The 24859-nt window shown below is 36.7% G+C and overlaps 1 protein-coding gene across 2 annotated transcripts in view; it reads left to right on the top strand.

Annotated features, from left to right (window-relative positions):
* Nucleotides 1-6627: 6627 nt before the first annotated feature.
* LOC127935243 (phosphoprotein associated with glycosphingolipid-enriched microdomains 1-like) overlaps nt 6628-24859 on the top strand; it is a 41307-nt gene continuing 23075 nt past the window's right edge. Inside the window, exon 1 of one of the 2 annotated variants that reach the window (XM_052532941.1) lies at nt 6628-6838. The gene's annotated coding sequence lies outside the window, so the exon portion shown is untranslated. The remainder of the gene's footprint in view (nt 6839-24859) is intronic. The other variant, XM_052532940.1, reaches the window with a different exon arrangement.

The following is a 24859-nucleotide window of genomic DNA, read 5'->3' as shown; positions in this document are numbered from 1 at the left end:
GCGACTCTCTGTCGCATTACCGTACAGACAGAAGGAGAAGCTTGCAGGCAATTAACTTAATATGGCGTTCTGGCGTTACATTTTAAAATACTATACAAAATAATTAATCAGAATACTTACTCCTGCTCACTCACGACAAAGAACTCTCCGCTCAAGCTCGCCGTCTCTACAAGATTAACGATGGTAGTTTGCACGCACAGCCACTTAGAAGATTTACATCTGTCAGACAGTTTTTTTTTTTTTTTTTTTTTAAGATGAATGTAACTAATCTGTATATTTAGTTAAATTGTAGATTATGTTAGATTATAGGCCAAAGGGGTTTTCAGGGAAGTTGGACAATAATTAAGACTCTAAAGACTCTTATGTTTAATAGGAATAAGGGATGATTTATGAAATATCTGTACTGTAATGATGACACATTCACAAATTGAGTTTGTATTAAAGAGAACATGAACACGAGTAGAGCAGCTCATGATACTGAACTGCAGAACGTGCCGGTTAGAGCAGTTCTCGTTCTCGAGTCAAGAACCGGTTGCATTGGTTTTCGAATCAGCAGTACATTGAACCGAAAACCGTTTCTTTTGGACGCGTCCGATTCGAGAACCGAGCAGCTGATGATACTGCGCATGTGTGATTCAGCGTGAAGCAGACTGACACACAGAGCGTCTGAACCGAACTGATTCTTTTGGTGATTGATTCTGAACTGATTCTGTGCTAATGTTATGAGCGCGGGTAAACCGAAGGCTTGAATGAAGGACAATCTGGTAAAACGTATATTCATTTAATAACAAACACATCGCAATGGATTATGTATAGTAAGTGGATCATGGTTTCTACGCTGATGACACCCAATTTATTTACTTTATATCTTCAAGACTTAAATCCTCCTATGCACATTATTGCTTTAACTGTATTTGGGTGACTTGTTGCAAAACTTAATTGTAAACTTTTCACTTTTCATTTTCATTTTCATGGTTTTTAACTGACTAAAGTTATCATTACTGACTTATATATATTTGAATATTTGATAGACTTGATGTCATTAGGTCATCAGCAAAGACGTCCTTACGTCGAGCGTAACAGAACCAGGGAACCAGTCTTTTCAACCGATTTACTGAATCGAACTGTCCGAAAGAACCATCGTGGCCGTGGTTTCAGCAATAAGAATGATATAATCTCTCTCTCTCTTTCTCTTTCTCTCTCTCACACACACACACGCGCATGCACGTCATGCAAAACTCTGCATTTGAACATTCAATAGCAAATACTTAAACTAATAACAAAACATACTTACAGTAGCTGATTCAGAAGTGCCAGATTGTCGTAGCAAAGTCAGAATAACCTCCTCTTCTAAGTTCACGAAACGGTTGTCCATAAAATGCATTGTTGTTCTGTTGTAAGTAGTTTTAAAGATTTCTAAATGCATCTAATAAGGCCAAAAAAAGTGCTTTTGGTTTTGTATATATACACATAGCATCTCCCTGACATGGCTGCTTCAACACTAACTGCGTTTACTGAAACCACACCTTCTTTCTTTGCGTGAACATTTGGGCAGCATTACGCAAATATTTCCACATAGTGATGTAGATGTGGGGGCATGTTTGAATGAGCCATTTTAGGGGGCGTGGCAAAATCTTAACTTTGATAAAGAATATCTCTTTGAATTTGAGATTTTAATCCATGCAACTTTACAGATCTTCTTCATGCACCAAGAGCTTGTAACAATCCAAAGAAAAAGGAAAAATTGTAATCGCTTCATATGACCCCTTTAATGGCCTTGCAGTGTAAGCAATTAAGTATGAAAATAAATTAATAAATAAAAATTTGCTGAAAATGTACTCACGCTCAGGACTTTCAAGATGTAGATGAGTTTGTTCCATCATCAGAACAGATTTGGAGAAATGTACTGTAGCATTACATCACTTGTTCAACAATAGATCATCTACAGAGAATGGGCGCCATCAGGAGAGTCCAAACAACTGATAAAAACATCACAATAATCCACAAGTAATCCACACAATGTTAGTTCGTCAATTAACATCTGTTTGTAAGAAACAAATCCATCAAGATGTTTTTAATTGTTTCTTCTGACCAAAATATGAACCCTGTATTGCAATCTCCAGTCAAAAAGTTGTTTCATCAGACTTAGGAGAGAACTATGCACAGACCAAACACCATTTACAAGCACAAATGGTCCAAAACAATTCTAAACAAATATGGGGATGGATTTTTTCACTGGAGGAACTGTTATTATGGATTATGGACTTATTTTTTAGCCAGAAACAACAGTCGTATTGGGTTATTGTGGACTCTCATTCTGATGGCACCCATAATAATCCATTGTTGAGTAAGTTATGTAATACAAACTTTCTTCAAATTCCTTCTGAAAAAAGAAACTACCTCCTCTACTTCTCAGAAGGCCCAAGATTGAGTAAATTTTCTGATGATTTTCACTGTTGGGTTCTTTCAAATTCAGAATGCAGCACTCAGTTTGAAAAATGCGGAGAGGGTTAAAGATCCCTGCTCCAAACTACCTTATAACATGAAATATTGTTATTTTTAAACCATAGCCCTATTTATTCATTTTCACATGCCATCCACACAACCACAAACTGAAAGCAGCCACTTTGCTGCTTTGTTGCAGTGGCTGTACAGCTCCCGTGACACATTACACTGCTGGGATCTGTCACCCCTCTGCATCTAGCGGAAGATCGTGGGCACAGTCACAGCAACACTGGACCGGTGTTACAATGTTGCTGCAAAAACATGTTGCTAAAATGTCTTCTTCTTCTTTTTATTCTGTTTCCAGTGTAAAATAGTTAAACATTTTACAAACAAATGTAAATGTACCCATTAAGATTAAAATAAAACGTCTTGCTCTATCAGTGCAGTTAAGTGAAACTTGTTAAGTTAATTTATACATTTGAAAATATATAGTGATTGAGACTCTAACGTGTACAGGTGCTTTTCAATAAATTAGAATGCAGTGGAAAAGTACATTTATTTCAGTAATTCAACTCAAATTGTGAAACTTTTTTATTAAATAAATTAAATGCACACAGACTGAAGTAGGTTACGTCCTTGGTTCTTTTGTGATGATTTTGGCTCACATTTAACAAAAATCTCAACAAATTAGAATATGATGACATGCCAATCAGCTAATCAACTCAAAACACCTACAAAGGTTTCCTGAGCCTTCAAAATGGTCTCACAGTTTGGTTCACTAAGCTACACAATCATGGGGAAGACATTGATCTGATCTGACATTTGTCCAGGAGACAATCATTGACACCCTTCACAAGGAGGGTTAGCCACAAACATTCATTGCCACAGAAGCTGGCTGTTCACAGAGTGCTGTATCCAAGCATGTTAACAGTAAGTTGAGTGGAAGGAAAAAGTGTAGAAGAAAAAGATGCACAACAAACCGAGAGAACCGCAGCCTTATGAGGATTGTCAAGGAAAATTGATTCAAGAATTTGAGTGAACTTCACAAGGAATGGGCTGAGGCTGAGGTCAAGGCATCAAGAGCCACTACACACAGACGTGTCAAGGAATTTAGCTACAGTTGTTGCATTCCTCTTGTTAAGCCACTCCTGAACCACATACAACATCAGAGGTGTCTTACCTGGGCTAAGGAGAAGAAGAACTGGACTGTTGCCATTGGTCCAAAGTCCTCTTTTCAGATGAGAGCAAGTTTTGTATTTCATTTGGAAACCAAGGTCCTAGAGTCTGGAGGAAGGGTGGAGAAGCTCATAGCTCAAGTTGCTTGAAGTCCAGTGTTAAGTTTCCACAGTCTGTGATGATAATGTGCAATGTCATTTGCTGATGTTGGTCCATTGTGTTTTTTGAAAACCAAAGTCACTGTACCCGTTTACCAAGAAATTTTGGAGCATTTCATGCTTCCTTCTGCTGACCAGCTTTTTGAAGATGCTGATTTCATTTTCCAGCAGGATTTGGCACCTGACCACACTGCCAAAAGCACCAAAAGTTGGTTAAATGACCATGCTGTTTTGATTGATTGATTGATTGAATACTTTATTGAACAACATCAATCAACACGAAGTGTTCAAAAGGATAAAAAACACAAAAAGCCCATAGGCTTATTTCCATTGTGGTCCTTAAGATGGAAGATGAGTAACAGTACATGTACCAACAACATTGAGGACAATGAAGAAAAGGAGCATAAAAAAATACATATAAAAACAAAAAACACTAATAAAGACACAATAAAAAACAAAAACAAAGACTAAATTCCCAAAAGACAAGCAGACACACAAGCAGACAATACAGTATTCCTACTACTTCAAGGATTTCTATTTCCTTATTTTTTTCTCTTTAGTTTAATAACCAATTTTTTATTGAAGATTTAAAATGATAATAGGAAGAGCTCAACATTAAGGTTTAAACGTAAACCATTCCAAAAGACAGCTGCAGAGTATAGGAAAGAGTACTTTCCCACACAGCTCTTAAAGCGGCAGGGCCTGTAATCTGTGGAACTCCCCCTGGTGCAGTAATTGTGCGTATCACTAATTTTTGAAAAGTAATCACATAAATATTTGGGTGCCAAATGATTTCTTATTTTATAAACAAAACACAGTTTAAGTTGAGTAACCCTCTCCTCCACTCTGAGCCACCCAAGACTTAAGAAATGGTTAGGAAGAAGATGAGTTCTAGGATGTAATTTAAGGATCACTCTGATTAGTTTATTTTGACAGATCTGTACCTTGTCTATAAAGTAAAAAAAAAAAGTTCTTTAGCAGTGCCTGTGTACCAAGATGTACAGGCATAGTCAAGATGACATTGAACAAGCGCATCAGCCAGGATTTCTTATGTTTTACTATCTAAGAGGCTGGATATTCTTGTCATACCTTTGAGATAATTTTTCGAGACATAAGCTCCCCTGATAGTTTGTTATCTAATATACAGCCCATGTAAGTAACTGCTTCCTTGGCTGTAATTTCAACAATACCTACGACTACCCTGAACCCCATAGCCTTTTTCAGTTTATCTCTGGACCCAAAAAGAATTGATTCTGTTTTGCCAAGGTGGATAGACAACTTTTTGTCTGTTAGCCAAACACTGAGGTTAACGAGTTCTGAACTAAGCAGCCTTCCCACGTCTGATTTGTCTTTATGAGAGACTAAAATAGCTGAGTCATCTGCAAATAACAACAAATTACAGTTTATAGCTGACGGCACATCATTGACATATAATAGAAAAAAAAGAGGACCCAAAATACTCCCCTGGGGGACTCCGCAAGTTAATTTAAGTGGTGAGGACAAGGACCCTTCCACATCTACCACCTGTTCTCTGCCCACCAGGTATGACCTTACCAACTGAAGAGATGCAGGAGAAAATCCTAGGTCTTTTAGTTTGTTCAAAAGGACATCATACTGAACTGTATCAAAGGCCTTTTGAAGGTCTATTAACACCATGGCACAATAATTCCTAATAAAGTCTGTAAGATAAAGCAGAAAGGTATCAGTGGAATGGGCCTTTCTAAAACCTGATTGGAAGTCAAATAAAAGGTTATGTTCTGCTAAATAACTGTCTATTTGCTCATAAATGACCCTTTCCACAATTTTTGATATTAAACCAAGATAGATACAGGGCGAAAATTTCCAGGATCAGATTTGGGCCCCTTTTTATATAAAGGTATCACTCTTGCCACCTTAAATTTACTGTGAAATGATTTTTTTATCAATAGATAAATTAATCAGATAAGTTATGACAGGAGTGATTATGTTGGTGTGCTTGACTGACCAGGAAACTCACCAGACCTTTTTTTTTTTTGTTTGTATTGGTCTTATGAAGTATTCTAATTTGTTGAGATATTGAATTGGTGGGTTTTTGTTAAATATGAGCCAAAATATTACAATTAAAAGAACCAAAGACTTAAACTACTTCAGTCTGCGTGCATTGAATTGATCTAATACACGAGTTTCACAATTTGAGTTGAATTACTGAAATAAATTTACTTTTCCACGACATTCTAATTCAAAGCAAGAGAAACTTATGGAGTGAGTTTTTATGTCAGACATGTGTCACTTTGCTCACATCTGATTAGTCCAACTTACATAACCTGCCATGGAGTGTAAATTATTATGGCAATGAACACCACTAAAAGCCAAGCCACTTCCATGGTACCTAAAACCCATAGATATACATAATAAAGGCCTTTATTATGTATATCTATGCCTAAAACCCAGGATTGGTTCAAACTAAACTGAAACTTACCTAGCTAGCAGCTGACCCAGCTTCATGGTACAGGCCACAGGATAGATGAAAAATGATTAGTTCACAAATTCATGTTTATTTCAGCTGTTGAACTCAAATGATAACAACTAACAACAGACACCGTTTTAAAGCATTGCAAGCTACAGGAACGAACTGAAATCTTAGTAATTTATACATGTATGCCTGCAATCACTCAGTCAGTGAAGACTGCACAAAACGTGCTGACTAATAAAAACATTATAAACTGTTACAAAATGATGAAGAAATGTAGTTTAGGCATAGGTTTGTGCATCGCTGTAAATATATTTACCTTTTTTAACTGAACATTTTAGTTCCACGCGCATGTCCGGGAAACTCATGAATATTCAAGTATGCCCCGCCCACTGCAACCTAAAATCTCGAAACACCGGTGTGGTAGGCTATGTGTGTGTGAGTGGTACGCACTGCAGCTCTCCAGACTCACGGGCACTGTGCTTGGCAGTGATATGTTCGGTTTTAAACACGGCATGTTGTTTGAGTGCTGCTGTGAGCTCGCGGAACCTGCTCTGATCATATAAACTCGAGAGCGGAGAAACAGCGGATCAACGGATGGTCGTCGGAGGTAAGTGGTCCTTTAACATCAGCCCACCCGAACATTACATGACTGGAAAAGTTGCGCAGAGAGATAAGTATCTGTACTGAGATCGAGCCCGTGAAGACTGTGAACTTCTCTCCTGTGTTTTGTGTGGCGCGCGTGAGAGAGGACAGACGGACACTGAGTGCTGCTTATTTATATGACGAAATTCCCTGCATACCGATTGAGGGAAAAGAGGAATGTAACGGAATGATATTAATGCCATGTGTAAGTCTCAGATTTTTAAGCATATTAAAGACGAGAGTCATCTGTTGATTTCTCAGTTATGCACCTGCATAAGAGATATGGGATATTAAAATATTGACTTGACAGCTAACATGTGATTCACCTTAAACAATAATTAATCCAACATGTAAACAATAACCTAAAGACAGTGAGAGCCATAGTTCCACAGATTAAATCCTTTACCTAGGCAAATAACTTAATCAAATTTGAGATTTAGTATGAGCATACTTTTTATTATAATTTTGATTTAATGTCCAGTGGTGTAATCATCCAGTAAAAAGTACTAAATACCTTTAAATAAATGAGTGTATGGTTCAGAAATGTTTTCATATTTTTCAAGATAATAATAAAAATAAAAAAAAATTACTGTATTAATTTTTATCTATCTATCTATCTATCTATCTATATATCTATCTATCTATCAAATCAAAATTTCAGATTATTAAAATTACTTTACTAATTATTATTTATTTTTCTTCAGAATTACAACACGTTCATTGTTCATCAGTTGTATATTAAAGTAATATATAGCCCGGTCAAAACAAAAGAGCATCACGTCATATTTAAACTTTTATGATTTGATCATTTTGGTTTGTGTAGTTAGTAACTTGTGTGAATAAAATGTCAAACATATAGAAATACCTTTGCTAAGGAAACAACACTGGTCACATTCTAGTCTTCTCCAACTTTATCTTAAACAAATAAACAGATCTTTTTTCCGCATGCTCACTTTATACAACTGATCTTTAACCTTTAATTTTCCTGGTCAGAATAGTGCTAAAGGTGATGCCCTCAGATTCACGAGATGACAAAGGCTAAACACATCACACATAACTTATTATTAAATAGTTTATGTGGCAGATGGTTATCTGCTAGTCAGCAGAGTCTGTAAATATCAGTGCACTGTAAATGTACCCTCTCAGCACAAAATAAAGCCCATTGCGACATGACAGCTATGAAGGCAGACACAGCAGGTTTAAGCAGGATCACAGTGTATTGTCTTAAATCCACTGGTTTCCCAGCATCTAAGAGGCATCTAGACACCAAAACAGTTGGATTGAGGTCAAACACTCGGGACAGAAGCCCTGCCTCACATATTTATTAGACAGATAGTGTTTTCCTGGTTGGCTGAGCGTAGCTTCAGGCTCCGTTCCACTGCTAGCTCTCTCAGCTCTGCAGCAGTGGCAGGTTTTACTCCGTCTGCACCTGTCCTTTACACTAGAGTTTCCCCAGATGGATTATTGTATAGATTTGTATATTGTATAGATGTTGAATATTGTATAGATGTTCAGATTTCATGCTTTGGTACAACAAAGCATTGTCAGAAACATTTTTATTGTTGGTTCTGACCTTGGAGCTGTTTCTCAAATCTGAAGCAAATGAGCACCAGTAAAAAAGGCTTCTGAATTCAGGATATATCTGTTAGCATAGCTCCGGTGCTTCATGGAGGTTTGCTCATAAATGTCAAAAGTATGGGTTGGGAGTAAAACAGAGTGAGATTCCCTCAAAGGGTTGGAATCTTAGCTGGAACAGAACTAGTTTGAGCTGTGAAGTCTGAAGTGGTTTTTGCAATTGAGAAACGTTTGATTGGATTCATGGATGTTTCTACAGCTGTGGCTGAGTTCTGTTGGGGGTTGTGCTAAATCCTGTCAAATGGGGCTTTTGGGATACAATGGGGATACAGTGATCTAATGGAATATAATCCCCAGTGCATAAACTGATATTCTGTACATTATCATTGAGCTTAAAGGAATAGTTCATCCAAAAATGAAAATTTGCTGAAAATGTTCTCACACTCAGGTCGTCCAAGATGTAGATTACTCTGATTGTTCATCAGAACAGATTTGAAAAAATTCAGCATTACATCACGTGCTCAACCAGTCCAACTAATGTTTTGTGAGGTTAAAATGTGTGTCCCATCATTAATTTTTTTTACCTTCATACTGTTGCTTCAATCTGAAATATCTATCCATATTATTGCTTTCTCTAAGTTTTCTCATCTGAATCAGAAGTGAAATAATATGTTGCAAAATGTATAACAAGTATGTTGGTGGATTTTGCTGTGAGAAGACAACCATGTATGAACGTTTTCACTGATGGGAGCTTACTTGTGTATTATTGTGCAGCTGTTTGAATTCTCATTCTGACGGCACCCATTCACTGCAGAGGATCCATTGGCGAGCAAGTCATGTACTGCTAAATTTCTCCAAATCTGTTCTAATGAAGAAACAGACAATGAAGTCTGAAGATGAGTACATTTTTGGCAAATGTTCATTTTTGTGCAAACTCTTTTTTTTTATGTTATTGCTCAGCACTCGTTGCTAAGATACACAGCAGGAGATGAGCTGTGATGTTCAGTGTGAGCAAATGGAATAAAACCAGATGTTCTGCTAATGATCATTAAGTAACAAACAAGCAGGATGCAAACATCTGAGCTGCTTTGACTCAGTACAAGTAGAAAACGTTCGTGCAGGTAAGTCAGGGATGCTAATGTCAGTGACCCAAGTATATCTGTAGTCAAGGAAACAGAAGGAAGCACCAGAATTCAGCGTTTCTTATACAAAAGTATTGAGAAAACGTTTGCAGACTGAAACCCTTTGAAATTCCGGTTGGTCAATGTTGTCTGCTGTCAAACAGATTTTGTCAAGGCTGTAAAAAGCTGTAAATCATCATGGCAGATGGATAATAAATGTTATGTAATAATAATGTTTCTCTAACTAGTTAGCTCTACACAAAACTATGCAAATGATAAAGGCTATTTCAAAGACTATCATCAGCTTCCTGATGATAATGTTTCTGAGAACAGCATACCAACAAGAGCTGAAATGATTCCTCGAGCTGTAAGAAATGCTCTGATGAACCAGTTTTGCATCCTTAACAAAAGCACTAAACAAACATAAGTATAATTATGGTTTCATATTAACTGTGTGATTATTTATTAAGTGGAACTTTCTTGTGCACTATGAGGATTAAAAAATTAAACAATCATTCTAGTTTTGAATTGCTTTCAGCCATTTTATGTGTTGTTTTATTCGCTTTTACCTATGTTGTAAGTGTTGCAGGGTACATTTTTATCAGAATTTTGTACTTGTCCTCCACAATAATTTTTAGCTTCCATTTTATATTTCTAAAAAGTGTAGAAGATATCTACTTATTTCATTTTCTTTCTTTCTTTTCTTTTTTTAATTGTGAATAATCACAATACCAAAAACTGCTGTTGCATGGCAAGCATTTTAGAGAACTGTTTTGTTTCTTCGTAAAAACATTTATTTTTAGTTCTGTTGGGAAATGATAAGTGATGAGGGCACCAGAGTGTGCTTTTATGATTTTTACATCATGATCTGAATGTACAGTAGTTTTATTAGATTACCAAATAGAATAGCATTTAAGTATTTTACTTATTATGCATATTTTTAACTATACATAAAGTTAAACTTGTTTACTTTCCCTACAAAACTGAAAAATGTCATTAAGATCACATATAATTTTCATCACAATCACAGAAAGTTTTTAGTATAATTTGTGATCAGATCTTTATTTCATATGATAATTATCTCTTAAAAGTAATTTGAAACTTTTCTTTTTCTTTTCTAGATTTAAAGTCAAAAGTGCTTCTAATTGAAGAATCACCCTGCACAGCAAACCTAATTGGCTTAACATAGTAAAACATTTATTGAACATGTTTTAATTGACCCAAGACCCATGTGAGATAAGTGATGGTTAATGTTTGTCATGAAATATTTTAGTCCAATTTTGTTTATTAGGGCTGCCATCTTTACTGACAAGATGTGCATTAAATATGGCATGCGATTTATCGTGCAGCCCTGTTTTCGATATAATTTTATTTTCTAGATCATGCAATAGCAAAAGGGTTTCGTTCTTAAAATGTAAAGCCACTGTGAATTTTGTTTTTATGTACAAACTTTCCTTTGTAGGTCTGTAATATATATATACATATTCTGCTGTAGTGACTTTGAATGTTTTGCCCTGAGAAGAACTACAGTGCCTGGATGACACACCAATGTAAAACTCATTAATGACACACAAAACATTAAATTATGGGAAGCCGTTGTTTCACTCCTGAATCACAAAGTAAATGTGGCCAATTTCTCTTGAATGCTGTGTCGATAAAATGTTACTTTGGAATGTCGATCTTGAATGTTTTTTTTTTTACGTGGAGCTGACAGTGTTTGGCCAGTTTCGGACGCAACGGGGCTTGTTTGATCTTGTCACACTCTCTTATTGAAAGAGGGGGCAATTGCAATTTTGTCAGGATAACAGGGAGGTATGTTTGATTGTTGTTTTGTTGACTGCACTCACTCGCTCTATGCCGCTCAAATAGAAATTGCTTCCTGCTGAGGAAGTATCTGATCATTCTCGTAAACAGAGCAAATTTAATTAAACCAAATTATCATAGTGGTGCTGGGAAATCAAGCTCACCCTGCGTGTCATTTGCCTCTGTCCCATAATGGGTGGTCAGATAACTGGACTATTAGAATAATGTCACATCCACTTATGACTTCAGTCAGCCGTATGACAAAGCCACAGGCAATCACAGATTATATTCTTGTTGTTATGATGATTAACGTTTTGTATTCACAAGATTCACAGAGGCAATATAAACCAACAGCATCCATTCAAGTGGAATACTGTACAACATTATATATATTTTTAAATAATAACGCTTTTGAATAATCAATTTGTAAGACTGCCTTTTTGAATTTCTGATTTTGGAATAGTGTTCTTGGTTTCATGAGTAAAATAGGAGTTGTTTATGATTAGTTGAAGAGATTTACACATTTTCTTCCGCACCATAAATTGGATACAGTCATACTCTGAATGTGTTTCAAAACCATTGTGTGCTTTAAAATGTAAGCTTCTACAACCGTTGTCTGTTTCATCAAATATATTAATTCGCAGCCCTTTGGTAGTTCTAGTGCTTCTGTAGAAAATAACATTTACTGTATGTATAGGATATGTAATGATTTAAAATGTACGTAATTTCAGCAAAACAGGAAATTCTAATTGTCCTCTGGGTTTTAGGATTACATACTGAACCGTTGTATTATAAAAATGAATAGATTAATCATAGTCTAATGTTTCTGGCACTGCTGAATATGTGCCACCACTGCTAAATGTACAGTATCATGGCTAAATAAATCCTATTTTACAAAAGTTGTCAGTGTAAAGAAGTGCATGAGATAAAATAAAGACCTTTCACTTCTAAATAATAATGGCAAGAAATCACATCTTTCTGTTTATGTAACAAAATACATACTTGTGCAACAAATGTCCAAATCCAAAGTCTTGTTCTTTTAATTAATAATTCAAAAATGCTCAGAAACTCATGAGTTCCTGGTTTGAATTTGGTTTGTAGAATCCTTTATTAAACTCTTTGAATCATTCAGATTGGTTACTAAATCAACATTTGGCATGCCTATTGAGTAGTAAATTATTATCATCTTTAATTTGTGTAATTAATGGTTGTGAGACTTAAACCAGCATCATTACTGACTAGTTGTTCATATGACATCCTTCAGTTCAAATTACACCATTTTTTTTTTTTTCTGTGTTGCAAAGGACCAACCCATTGATGCTCATGTAGTACTGGTGTTTATGGGCGGTCATTCAAATATGTTCTTGCAACAACTGCTGTGAATGGTTGTAGGCAGTGTCTACCTTCCTGTTTATGATAGAGTTCACGGATAGAGAGTTTTCAATGCTGGGTCTGTGGGGACATCTGAAGAGCTGTAGACCAGGGTTAGTTTGGCATGCTGCCCATGGGTTTATATGGCACACAGAGGGGTTTCAGCCTCTCTGTCTCTAACCATTCAGCCGTATACAGAGCATGCAGAACACTGCTGCCTGTTTGAGAGCAGCCTCAGAATGAATCCGGGCTCTTTATGGGAAATGAAAATTATGGGGTACACTGTACATGTTTTTCTCCCCCTTCTGCTTATGATTTTATTTCAGGTGCGATGGTCATGTGGACACTGTGATCAAAAGATTACAGCGTGTGTCCTGTGGGCTGTGGCTTATGACCGAGCCATACAAATGGTTCTCCGTTTAGTCGTCTTCAGAAGAAATGAAGTCAGCCATATTTACTTACTGGCCGCAAGCAGACAGTGTTTGTTTTGTTGAAGAGAAATGTGTGAAGTCAGGTTTCTGATGTGCTGCTGAAATGGCAGGAACATGAATGAAGGAAAACTGCAATGAAAAGCCATTTCTGCTCGGTTATTGAGCGTGGTTTGTGAGTAGGGTTGCTAGCATCAGCAGAGAAAAATCAAGTTTCCTCTATTTTTTATGTGACGTACACCATTTAAAAATTAAGTCAACCATTTATGGCCTATCTTATACAAATTATAATTCAGTTACTTTACTGTAAGTGGCTCAATAACAATGCTTTGCATCATATTTGGATAAAATGCTGTTCAGCAAAAGTCGCTATGGTAGGATTGACCAGTAACATTTTTAAGGCGGGGCCTGACAAAGATTTGGTTTGTAAATGTACACAAATGTTTTTCTAAACTCATCTGCACTTCTTAACACTTACAGTTGAAGTGTTGTCAAAAATATACATATTTTGATGCATATAGCTGTGCTTCCGTGCTCTTTTTCTCACTCTCGTTGTTGACATGCACAGTGATAACAGCGGAACTGTGAGCATTTACACACGGGCAGCTCATGATCCAGTGTTTCCAGTGTTTCAGAGCAGCTCGGTTCACAGTGAATTCTGCAAACTCCTTCACTGCATGTGCATCCAACATCAAACGCATGCAACATGCACCAATCACTCTTTATTTTCACATTTGCATAATTTAATTTTGTGGACGATGATGATTACAGCATTTCATGAGATTTGTAATGAGAAGCATTTGTAAACCTGTTGTCAGAAACGTAAAGGTCTAGTTGTGTAGTTTTCCTGTAGGGATGGGTAAATCGATCCTGAAGTATCGATAAATTGATACTGATGTGAGAATCGAAAGTATCGATACTAAAAAAAAAATCGATACTAAGGTGTTTTTATTTACCAGTGAATAAAAAATATCTATACTAAGGTGTTTTTATTAACCAGTGATTTTTTTTATTAAACAAAAAAAATGATGCCTATAATATGCCTTAAATTGGATGAATAACCTATGTTAGCAAATAATTGTATGGAAGGGAGCTTCCTGCTCATCTGAACACACACAAATCTTGCAAGGCAGAATCAATTACAGAGAGTGTTCACTCACTTCTGACAGTGCATTTTAATAAAGCTGCATTTCCCAAGAGTAGCCTATAATAAGAAAGCATTTATGTTTTTGGAAAAGGCAGCCCAGAACAATGCAGAAAAAGCATAGGCTGTATAGTTGAGTATTGCTTATGTTCTATTCTGTGTTGTTAATATAAATCATACACTCTCAGACAGTGAACCATGGTAAAGTGAACATAGTTTAGCTACAACACTTGTAGATTTCCTTGGTTACCACTACAGTAAACATATTTTAACCATGTGTAAACAAAAATATAAGCTAATAAGTTGCAATTAAGGCGTATTGAATGTTAAAATGCATTTCAAATATAAAGTAGGTATAATTACCCATTGTACTCATAAAAAATTAAATAAATGTAATGATCTAAAAGTTCAGTTTAGAAGTATTGTATCGATATCGACGATACTGGCCATTAAAAGTATCAGTATTATAGCAGAAAAAATATGTGGTATCGCCCATCCCTAATGCCCTGTATTGATTTAACAATCATTTTTAAATACTGACAGTTCTGTATCTTGCATGGCGGCTGGCAACCCTTTTTGCACGATTTGTGCTCAGATTATTTCTTTGTCCTGGGGGACATAAACTTCCTGATCACTGTGATCTGGTGGCCGCCATCCTGCATGGGTGGAGGAAGATGGGGAGACCATATCTGAAATGTTATATTGTAATAACCTCCATGCAAACTAGACTTTTCTTATTAACTGGCCCTCCCCTTTTCTTTTCCTTTCGGAAATATGCCGTTATCAACAGAGGGCATATTTATAAAAGGCCTTGAAAAACAATGGCTAGCTAACAGACAGCTGCTCTAGCCACCTCTGTGCCCATTCTGGCCAAATAACTTCAAAGAAATATTGTGGTAGTTTGGAGCAACATTGGATCAACAGGAGTTCTGAGAACAGGAAGTAAATAAGAGTTTGGCAGTAGTGCAGGCCGAATACCTTTACTGGATTTGATGCATCAACATTGCACTGGGTAGCATAAGTAGCTGAGCTGCTAAGTATTTCAGAAATGACTTGCAGAAGTGAAACTAGAAATATTTTCCATTGGCTAGTGAGACTGTGAAATGTTGTGTGATCTGGACACAGTAAACAAAATATTATTAGTGTGTGCCGTGTTTAAAATGCAGAAGATAGAGGTTGTAAGTGTGAAGTCTGAATCTGGATCTGTTTTGTTTTTCTTGTTGTTACAGACAGTGATGGTAGCTCTGTTCTAAAGCCTGTTGCACACTACATGTTGTCTACCTGTGCAGCTTCCTAACCGAAACACAACCTCATATGTGACTGATTTGGAAAGCTCCACACAGACAGGAAGTTTTTAAATCTTGCTTATGACACAAACATTGCTCTTCAACTGTAGTGCTCATAGTTTATTATAGTAGAGTTTGCTGTTAAGCTAAAAGTGTGATAACTGAGGTGAGATGAACGAGTCATAGAAACTTTCAATATGGCAGATAGGAACGGAGGCCCCACCTTTTATTTAAATGACCAAATTCCCATTTTGACCATTTTCACAATGGCAGGACCTTTTTTTTTTTTTAAGTTTTATATTTATAGTTTTATTTTATTGGTAATATTAAGTATGTTATATTGACAAACCAATTATTCAAGTACACTACAGTTAATAAAGTTGGGTTCAGTAAGGCTGAAAAAAAGCAAGTATGCATTAAATTGGTCAAAAGTGAGAGTAAAGACAGTTGTTGTGTTAAAAAGATTCCTATTTCAAATAAATACTGTTATTTTTAAACTTAATATATTAATCAAAGACTTTTAAAAAAATTTGCAAAAAAAAGTTTCACAGTTTTCAGAAAAATATTAAGACGCAAAGCTGTTTTCAACATTGATAATGACATGAAATGTTTCTTGTGCAGCAAATCAGCATATTATAATGATTTTTTAAATCAAATTAATGTAGTCTTGGTGAGCATAAGATATTCTTTTAAAAACTTTTTTTAACCAATCCTACACTTTTGAATAGTGTAAGATCTCTACTTTTATGTCTGTTACCTATAGAAAATCAATCTGAGAGTGTTACCCAAGATGACAAAGGATGCATGTGAAGCCAGTTTATATTACATTCTGTCTAGTTCTGTTTAGCCTGAATCCTTTCCAGGATGAAACCTGACAGCACAATAATGTCACTTGTTCATATAATGGCCCTGTAATAAGAATAAGCCACATCATTGGATTTCCCTCATCTCTTTGCTTTCAGCAATGTACAGTATGTCTAAGCAAATCAATAATGGGAGCACAACAGCATGGTAAAATGATGCGATTAGGGCCATTACCCATGTTATTCCATTATTTCTTACCACTGTACCCATCTGTGGGGTTGTTTTCCGTCAAAGCAAGTAGGACATTAACTCTGTTCAAAGAAAGTGTTTGTAAGCAGTGGAAAAGCCAGCGGCTGGTGGCTTGCCAGGCCTAGACAATATGGAAATGTGCAGTGCTCCATGTCGGACAATAGCTTGGGGCTCTATTGTGAATCAGGCTTTGGCATAAGCCCCCCTCTGAAAGATCATGTGACTGACAGCACTGTCATGCTTTGGTTTGGCTACTTCTTAAAGAATTGTATTATTATCTGAAGCAGGTTCCCAGACCCACGTTTCAGTCTTGAGGTTACTAGGAATGGCCAAGGGTTGTGAACAGGGGGCTACCCTCCAGAGAAAAGAGTCCTCCATTGTGTTTTTTTGTGTGGGGGCTGATTATTGTGACAGGCGTTGGTCTACAGACATTATTACAATGATAATGTTCTCCACTTTTTATGCCTTGATAATGTCTGCTAAACAAAATAATTACTGAATAGTGCTGAGGATTATGCTAATTCATACCAATGTGATTATATGAATGAGTAATACTCTATAACGCTTTCGAATTAATCCCTCTCCGGGTCCCACATGCTTGTATGGCAGTATAATCTGTCCAAATGATACCAGTGTTTGTCAGCGATTGGCTAAATGGAGCAGCCCTCTTTCATAGACACATAGGACCTGAAGAATTGGTGGACGTTGGTGGATTTGAAATAATACGGCATCTTTTATCAGACCAGACTCTTTTAAGACTAGTTGCTGTGGTCTGTCTGGCTATTTTCTTTAATCGTTGTGTCAGAGATACTAATAAAATGCAGTTTGAAAGTTTATTTTTTTGAAATGTGCATGTAATACAAGTGTATTGTGTCAAAATGCCAGTGCCATGAGTTAAAACAAGCCAATATAAAAAAATTCTATGGGTAGCATATCTCCGATTACTTAAAAATCAGCTCATATTGAAATGTCTGATTTCTGATTTTAGAAGTCCAGGTCTGGGTTTAATGAAGGCCAGTCAGAATCTTCCACACCAGACTCAGTTAACCCTATTACTAGTGGAATTTTATAACCGAGCCATGTTAAAAGCCACTGAGAATCCTAATAGAGAGCTGAGAACAATAGTCGAGAAGGGAGGAAGCAAATGCTCAAGCAGAACAGACAAAAAAGCAGAAGAATACCGGAGAACTGTTTTGTCCTAATATAATGAGAACTTCAAATCAGGATGTTCCTTGCCTTCGCATAATCCACACTACCACATGTAAAGTTCGATATTTGACAGGTAGTTTAAAAGAAACATTTAGAGGAAGAGAAAGGAAGAATAAGGGGAGGGAGAAGTGTGTGACTGTTTTTTGAATATGTGGCAGCAAATGGAGAACAATTTGGTGGTAGCAAGAAGTCAAGGTGAAGTAAAAAAAGAGGTGGACTGCTGTGCTCAGGGTGATTTCAGATTGTACAATAATCACACACCAGGAGATAACTGAGAAGACCTGAGGGTTATTTACTATGAGACATGTTGTGGAAGACATTGTTCAACTGTTAGTTTCATATTATGCATGCTTTAAACGATTTTTGATGCCTTTATCCATCACTTCCCTCTACAATATCATTGGGAGATTTCCATGCATTTGCATTCATGCATTTAAAGTAATTCTTTAAATGCATTAAAAAATAGTTTTTTTTAGGAAACGAAAAATACATTCTTTGAAAAAGGATTTTTAGATACACTTACTGAAAAAAATTGGTGTACAGGATCCATTAAAAACTCATTAAAAAGTCATTTTTTGTTGTATAAATAGCTGCATTGGTCACATTAACCAGTAGCCTGCGGCCACAATGATGCCGAGAAAGGCATTTCAGACACGGAACACGTTTTTACATTACAAAGACAGTCCCTTGGAAGAATATACACCGACGGATTGTGCATAATAAGAACAGAGACCCCTATTGAGGTCCATTTTGATTTCATGTTGGCTTCAAGGGGCCCTCAGATTTGACCAGATTCCTGCCAATGGGGCTTAAAGAGTTTCCCTTTCATTTCCCCCTCATTTTCAATCCCATTCCTCCAAATATGTGACCGGCTATTTGAGAGCATCTCTTTTCATTGCTCCAACACCTTCTAGGCAGGATGCCAGTACTACAAGAAGATGACTTGTGGTTTGTAAGTGAAGAAGTACTTAAAGAACAGAGGCAAGTAAATCTTCAGCTAACCTGTATGCCGTGGTTTCTGTGAGACCTGTAAAATCTGTAAATGTCATTTTTCCATCCTGACCCTCATTTGTCATTGGGCCTGCAAGCTAACAGAGTCCTAAATCACACTCAAGTACGTACAATAATGCACACTCCCCCAAGACATCAAACTTCCACCCCAGCTGTTCCTGCCGTTTAACTGCCGCGGGCAGAAATAATTGCTGCAGAACGTTCCTGAGAATGACTTTGCGACCGAATCTCGGTGAGAGCCGAGAGGCCAGAAAAAGGCTCAGACCATCAAAACAGATGCTTCATGTTCCCTCCAAAACTGTGAACGAGCCTTTATGGTTTGGACTGGTGATAGGATTTCTCACATTACACTAGCTCTGTCTCTTCACCTCACACACCACAGTTCTCCATCTCTTCAGAGGAAATAATCAAGGTTTTTTCACACATACTCAAGCAGCATGATAATGAAGAAGCAGATATGTGACTGCAATAGAAGGATGAACTGCAGGTTTATACAGAAGAAAACAAAAAAGTCATTTATTTTTAAATACTAATATTTACATCCAAATGATAATTAATCTACCTTAAACTGGAACCCAAACCCCAAACTGTGGCTATTAACTGCTCAAATCATCTGAGTGGAAACTGCATAATTAACACCTATGCTTCTTGTTTTGCTTGGGCGGATTGTGTGAATACTGTTCCCTGTCATTATGGGCGGTAAAATAAATATGCACTCATATGCACTTTAATGTTCTTTTACTTGCACGTTTAGAATGCTTTAGTATGACTGCTAATGTCTTACACTAAGATGCTTGCTTCATTTTCTCTTTATTTATAGCTTTTTCTTTTGATCTCTCTAATTACTTAGCCTGTCTGTGCTGGGATTTTGGGTGGATGTTGCATTTTTGGTGCCATGACCCGAGCATTCTATATTTTAATACAGAGCATTGGAGTGGGCAGAGAGGTGCTGTCGTCTGCCAGATGGGCACTTAGAGTCTCCGTTGGCTTTAAATCCCAGAGTTAGCATTCCCGACAATACTCATCTCCCAGAAAAATTGCCCAAGTGTGGGATTTCGGCCAAAGGCGGAGAGTTTTGGGAAATCTTTACCTAAATAAACTGTCATTTGAAATATTATGTTATTGTAGGCTGGAAATGTTATGTATTTGAGAATATTTGGCAAGCACTGTAAAGTGATTTTCTCTTTTTTTTTGTGGCTAGAGGAAGTTTCCATTTCCACGTTAGCATTTAGTTGAGAAGACAAGTTTACATTAAGATGAAAGGATAAATATTTGAAACTATAATGTGCATAGGAACCATCAGGCCACATGTGTTGATGTGGTCTCTCTGAGGTTTTCTTTTCACCGACAGTCAGGATAATGTCGGCAGCTGTGACGGCCATAAAGCTATGGGTTACGGGAGAATAATAAGAAATTAGCAGAGGTGCCCACCCAGAGTGTGCTACATCATTGTCTGAGTCAATTCTGTTGCAGTGATTAGACACAGATGTGGAGTATGGAAATGGACTGTGGCAATTCAGTATATGTACTTCCACCAATTACAATTGTTGGAAAGGGTTTGGGTCTTAAAGTTTATTAAGCCTTATGCACTTCCAGGATGTATTTATTTGATAAAAAATGCATTAAAATATTCTGAAATATTATTCATTTTTAAAATAAGAGTTTTCTATTTTAATATATTTTTAATTAAAAAAATTTCCTGTGATGCAAAGCTCAGTTTTCAGCATAATTTCTCCAGTCTTCAGTCTCACATGATCTTTCACAAATACGCTGGCTTGCCACAAAAAAAATAAAAAAATAAAAAAATTATATTTCTTATTATTATCAATTTTAAAAATAGTTGTCCTGCTTAATATTTCTGTGCAATCCATGAGTTTTGTCTGGATTCTTTTGATGAATAGAAAGTAAAAAAAAAAAAAAAAGCATTTATTTGAAATAGAAAACTTTTGTAACTAACAAAATGCCTACTGCCACGTTTGATCGATTTATTGTATTTTTGCTGAATAAAAGTATTAATTTCCTTCAAAAAGAAAAATCTTACTGAGGTGTATTGTCTTGAAATACCCTTTCAAGGCTCAGTCAAACTGTTTTACTTGAAGCTTAATTTTACTATGTAATGTATCTGAGAGGTAAAGTGGTTGTCATATGGAACAGTACATACCTCTGAGGACAGAACAGAAGGAAGAGAGAATTACATCAGCAGCCGGAGTCCATCACTAGTGATTATAGTATCACAGCTTTGATGAACTGTGTTGTAACTTCATTAACGGTCCTTTGAGTGCTGTCATCTCTACAAACCGACTCCTCACTCAGAGAGCAAGCAATGGATTGTCTGAACTGCTGTGACAAATACAAGATTGCCCAAAGAATGGAACGAATTAAACAGAAGCTGTTCTAGTGAGCAACAACTAGACAATATTAATGTCAAATTGCAAATTGATTAATTTACCCAGTATTTTTATGTGCTGTGCACATGTGAACTGAAATTTGTGTTGGCAGTGTGTGTACACAAAAACACTAGAATGATTAAAAACCCACCCAGTGTTTTTTTTTTTTTAATCTACTAAAATCTTTACCCCTTTCTCAAATCACCCCAATCTCAGATGTCTGTCTTTGTGACATCACACAGACACGCCCCTCCCACAATAGTTTGATTGACAGTAGCGTTTCAGCACAGACTGGAGTCTGACCTTAGACTTGCCCTGAGTAAGCTGACATCAGACATCAGGGATTGAAGTGTTCTGTTGTTAGACGTAATAATGAACATATCAGTCGTCTTTTACTCTTGACATCTGAGCCGCTGAAGACGCAGTGGATTACGTTGGATTTAGAAGAGAATGCTCCCCCAGTCTACATAAATGTGTCAATGTTTGCACAAATCATTCATGATCCAGCTTTACCTAAAGAAGTGTAAGGTTTTTTTAAGGAATCGCCTTTCCTAATAATGTGCTAATTAGTAAGTTTCATGATAATTGCAGCTGAACCAACCGGGATAACCGCAGCCTTATGAGGATTGTCAAGCAAAATCGATTCAAGAATTTGAGTGAACTTCACAAGGAATGCACTGAGGCTGGGGTCAAGGTATACAGACGTGTTAAGGAATTTGGCTACAGTTGTCGTATTCCTCTTGTTAAGCCACTCCTGAAGAGTCTTACCTGGGCTAAGGAGAAGAAGAACTGCACTGTTGCCATTGGTCCAAAGTCCTCTTTTCAGATGAGAGCAAGTTTTGTATTTCATTTGGAAACCAAGGTCCTAGAGTCTGGAGGAAGGGTGGAGAAGCTCATAGCCCAAGTTGCTTGAAGTCCAGTGTTAAGTTTCCACAGTCTGTGATGATTTGGGGTGCAATGTCATCTGCTGGTGTTGGTCCTTTGTTTTTTGAAAACCAAAGTCACTAATTTTCCAGCAGTATTTGGCACCTGCCCACACTGCCAAAAGCACCAAAAGTTGGTTAAATGACCATGGTGTTGGTGTGCTTGACTGGCCAGCAAACTCACCAGACCTGAACACTAATTGGTTTTATGAAGTACTCTAAACTTGAATTGGTGGGTTTTTGTTAAATGTGAGCCAAAATCATCACAATTAAAAGAACCAAAGACTTAAACTACTTCAGTCTGTGTGCAGTGAATTTATCTAATACACAAGTTTCACAATTTGAGTTGAAGAACTGAAATAAATGAACTTTTCCACGACATTCTAATTTGTTGAGTTGTTTTATTGGGTTTAATGTCAACTAGTTATTGCGTGCATGGTTTCTTATACACTTACACTATACTGTTTTGAAAGAAGTTCACTTAAGGCTGCATTTATTTGATCGGAAATACTGTAAAATAGTAATATTATGAAAAATTATTGCAATGTAAAATAACTGTTTTCTATTTGAATATATTTTAAAATGTAATTTATTCCTTTGATGTAAAGCTGAATTGTCAGCATCATTACTGCAGTCTTCAGTGTCACATGTATATTACAGTAATTTTTCAGATATATTGATTTTATGCTCAAAAAAAACATTTCTTATTATCATTGTTAAAAACTGTTTTGCTGCGCATTATTTTTGAGGAAATTGTGGTGATATTTTTTTCTAAGTTCAAATTGAGCAGCATTTATTTGATAGAGAAAAAAATACTTACTGACACACTAGATCAAGTTTTTTTTTTCAAGTTTCAGAAGATGTATTTCCTCTCTTACTGTATTTCAACAACTGCTTCACTTGTGTCTATTTTTATTTATCCTAAGGATTTTTAATCTCTTAAGCAATGAAAGGAGGACTTTAGAGAAATAGCAAGTTCCTTTGTGTCTATATGAGGCACAGACACTTTTGAGCTGAGTAAAGGTGTGGTTTGTGTTATTGACAGTTTCATATCTGTTTTCTAGCTAAGACCACTTCCGAAGGTCTAAAGATGACATGCTCAGCAGATGGGAGTTTCACTCTTTCTCCTTCCCTCATTTTCTCTCCCTCTCCTTGTTTCTTGTTGTACACTCGCTCTCGTCTTAAAGGAGCCCACATCAAGGCACCCGTTTAGTGCTGGTTGGTAGATGTAGGGTTATTTAAGACAGCATAATGATTTTCTGTCAAAAACACCCCTCACATGGTCTTGATTTGTGGGCTCATAAAGCAGAGGGGTGTACCTTTGCGCTGTTACTTACTGTTAAATGTAATCCTAAAAGAGAAGATGGTTAATAAATTACTTTAGATGTTAACTCGGGCGTTTATGGTGGCTGACTGTTTGCACTAGATGCAAATCTTTAAAAAGTTAATCATCAGCCTTTAACATCTGTTCTTTTTAAATATATACCCAAACAGTATATTCCAAATTTTTTCTTACTCATGATCACAAGGGACAATGTGAGAAACAGAAACTTTTAAAACTTTAAAACGACACAAGAAAAGAGGAAGTTGTAGTTCTCTCTTTTTAACTTCAGCTCATACCGGAGTCCCTGGTTTCTTTCCTTTGCTGACAGAGTTTGACCCGTCTGACACCTCATTCATCCCTGCTCTGAGATGCTGTGCTAATCTCTTATTGACCTACGAATTCATTGTCCCAAGCAGAATGTCAAATACAAGTACAATGCTGTCACCTGTCCCACAAGCCACAGATGTGTAGTGAGAACTTTTAAGGAAAGCGAAAGCAGCAGGCTTGTACATTTTTTTCATCTCTCGTACAATTGCTTGTTTCTGTGTTCAAGCAGATGCAACAACGTGTTAATCCACTACAGATTTGCGTTTAGCTCACAGACATACATCTGAGGTCATAAACCTCATTTCATCATCTGAGGCATCTTTGTGGAGTCAGGAGTCTCTGTAGGGCTGCATACCTGTCCATATTCTTCTGTTATTGCTCATGCTTGTGCAGTTTTAGCTACTGCTGAATTTATGCTTCCTGTGGCCTTGTGCTCTGCCTGGTTTATTTAAGGCCCTTGAGGGTCCCAGGGCCGAGGCACTAGCCTTGAAAAAGTCTCGAGAAATACCTCCTGGTGGTGTGGCATTAGGACTGGATTTGCTTTCTCTTTAATTATGAGGGGCTGTACTCTGTTGACTGCGAAGGCTCAGAGAGGAACTAATCCATCATCCTGTTTGTCAACTCCGGCGGGAGTCTCGGCCTGATATGTTGGAGAGCTTTCTGAGAACACAGTCCTGAGGCAGTGGTGTAGAGCCTTCTGTCACGAGTAGAAATACTGCATTGGATCTCAGAGGATTGCAAAATACTCCTTTTGTAGCATTGCAGACAGTGTAGAAAAAACTGCAATTTCTTCCTAATTATTACTGTGTTCGTAAAGGGATAATTCACCCAAGAGGACCGAATCTTCCCTTGAATTTCTACAACATATTTTCCCAATTTTTTAAATATTATATAGGATATTATATATGATATTATATTTAGTGCTGTCAGTGGATTAAAAACAACTACCATAATTAATAAGACATTTTTCTGAAATTATTAAATGTTTTTAAATATAATGTTACTTTGCAACAATTTCCCACTC

This window comes from Carassius gibelio, chromosome A19, assembly GCF_023724105.1.
Source record: "Carassius gibelio isolate Cgi1373 ecotype wild population from Czech Republic chromosome A19, carGib1.2-hapl.c, whole genome shotgun sequence".
Lineage (NCBI taxonomy): Eukaryota > Metazoa > Chordata > Actinopteri > Cypriniformes > Cyprinidae > Carassius > Carassius gibelio.
This window is presented reverse-complemented; position numbering and strand designations above follow the sequence as displayed.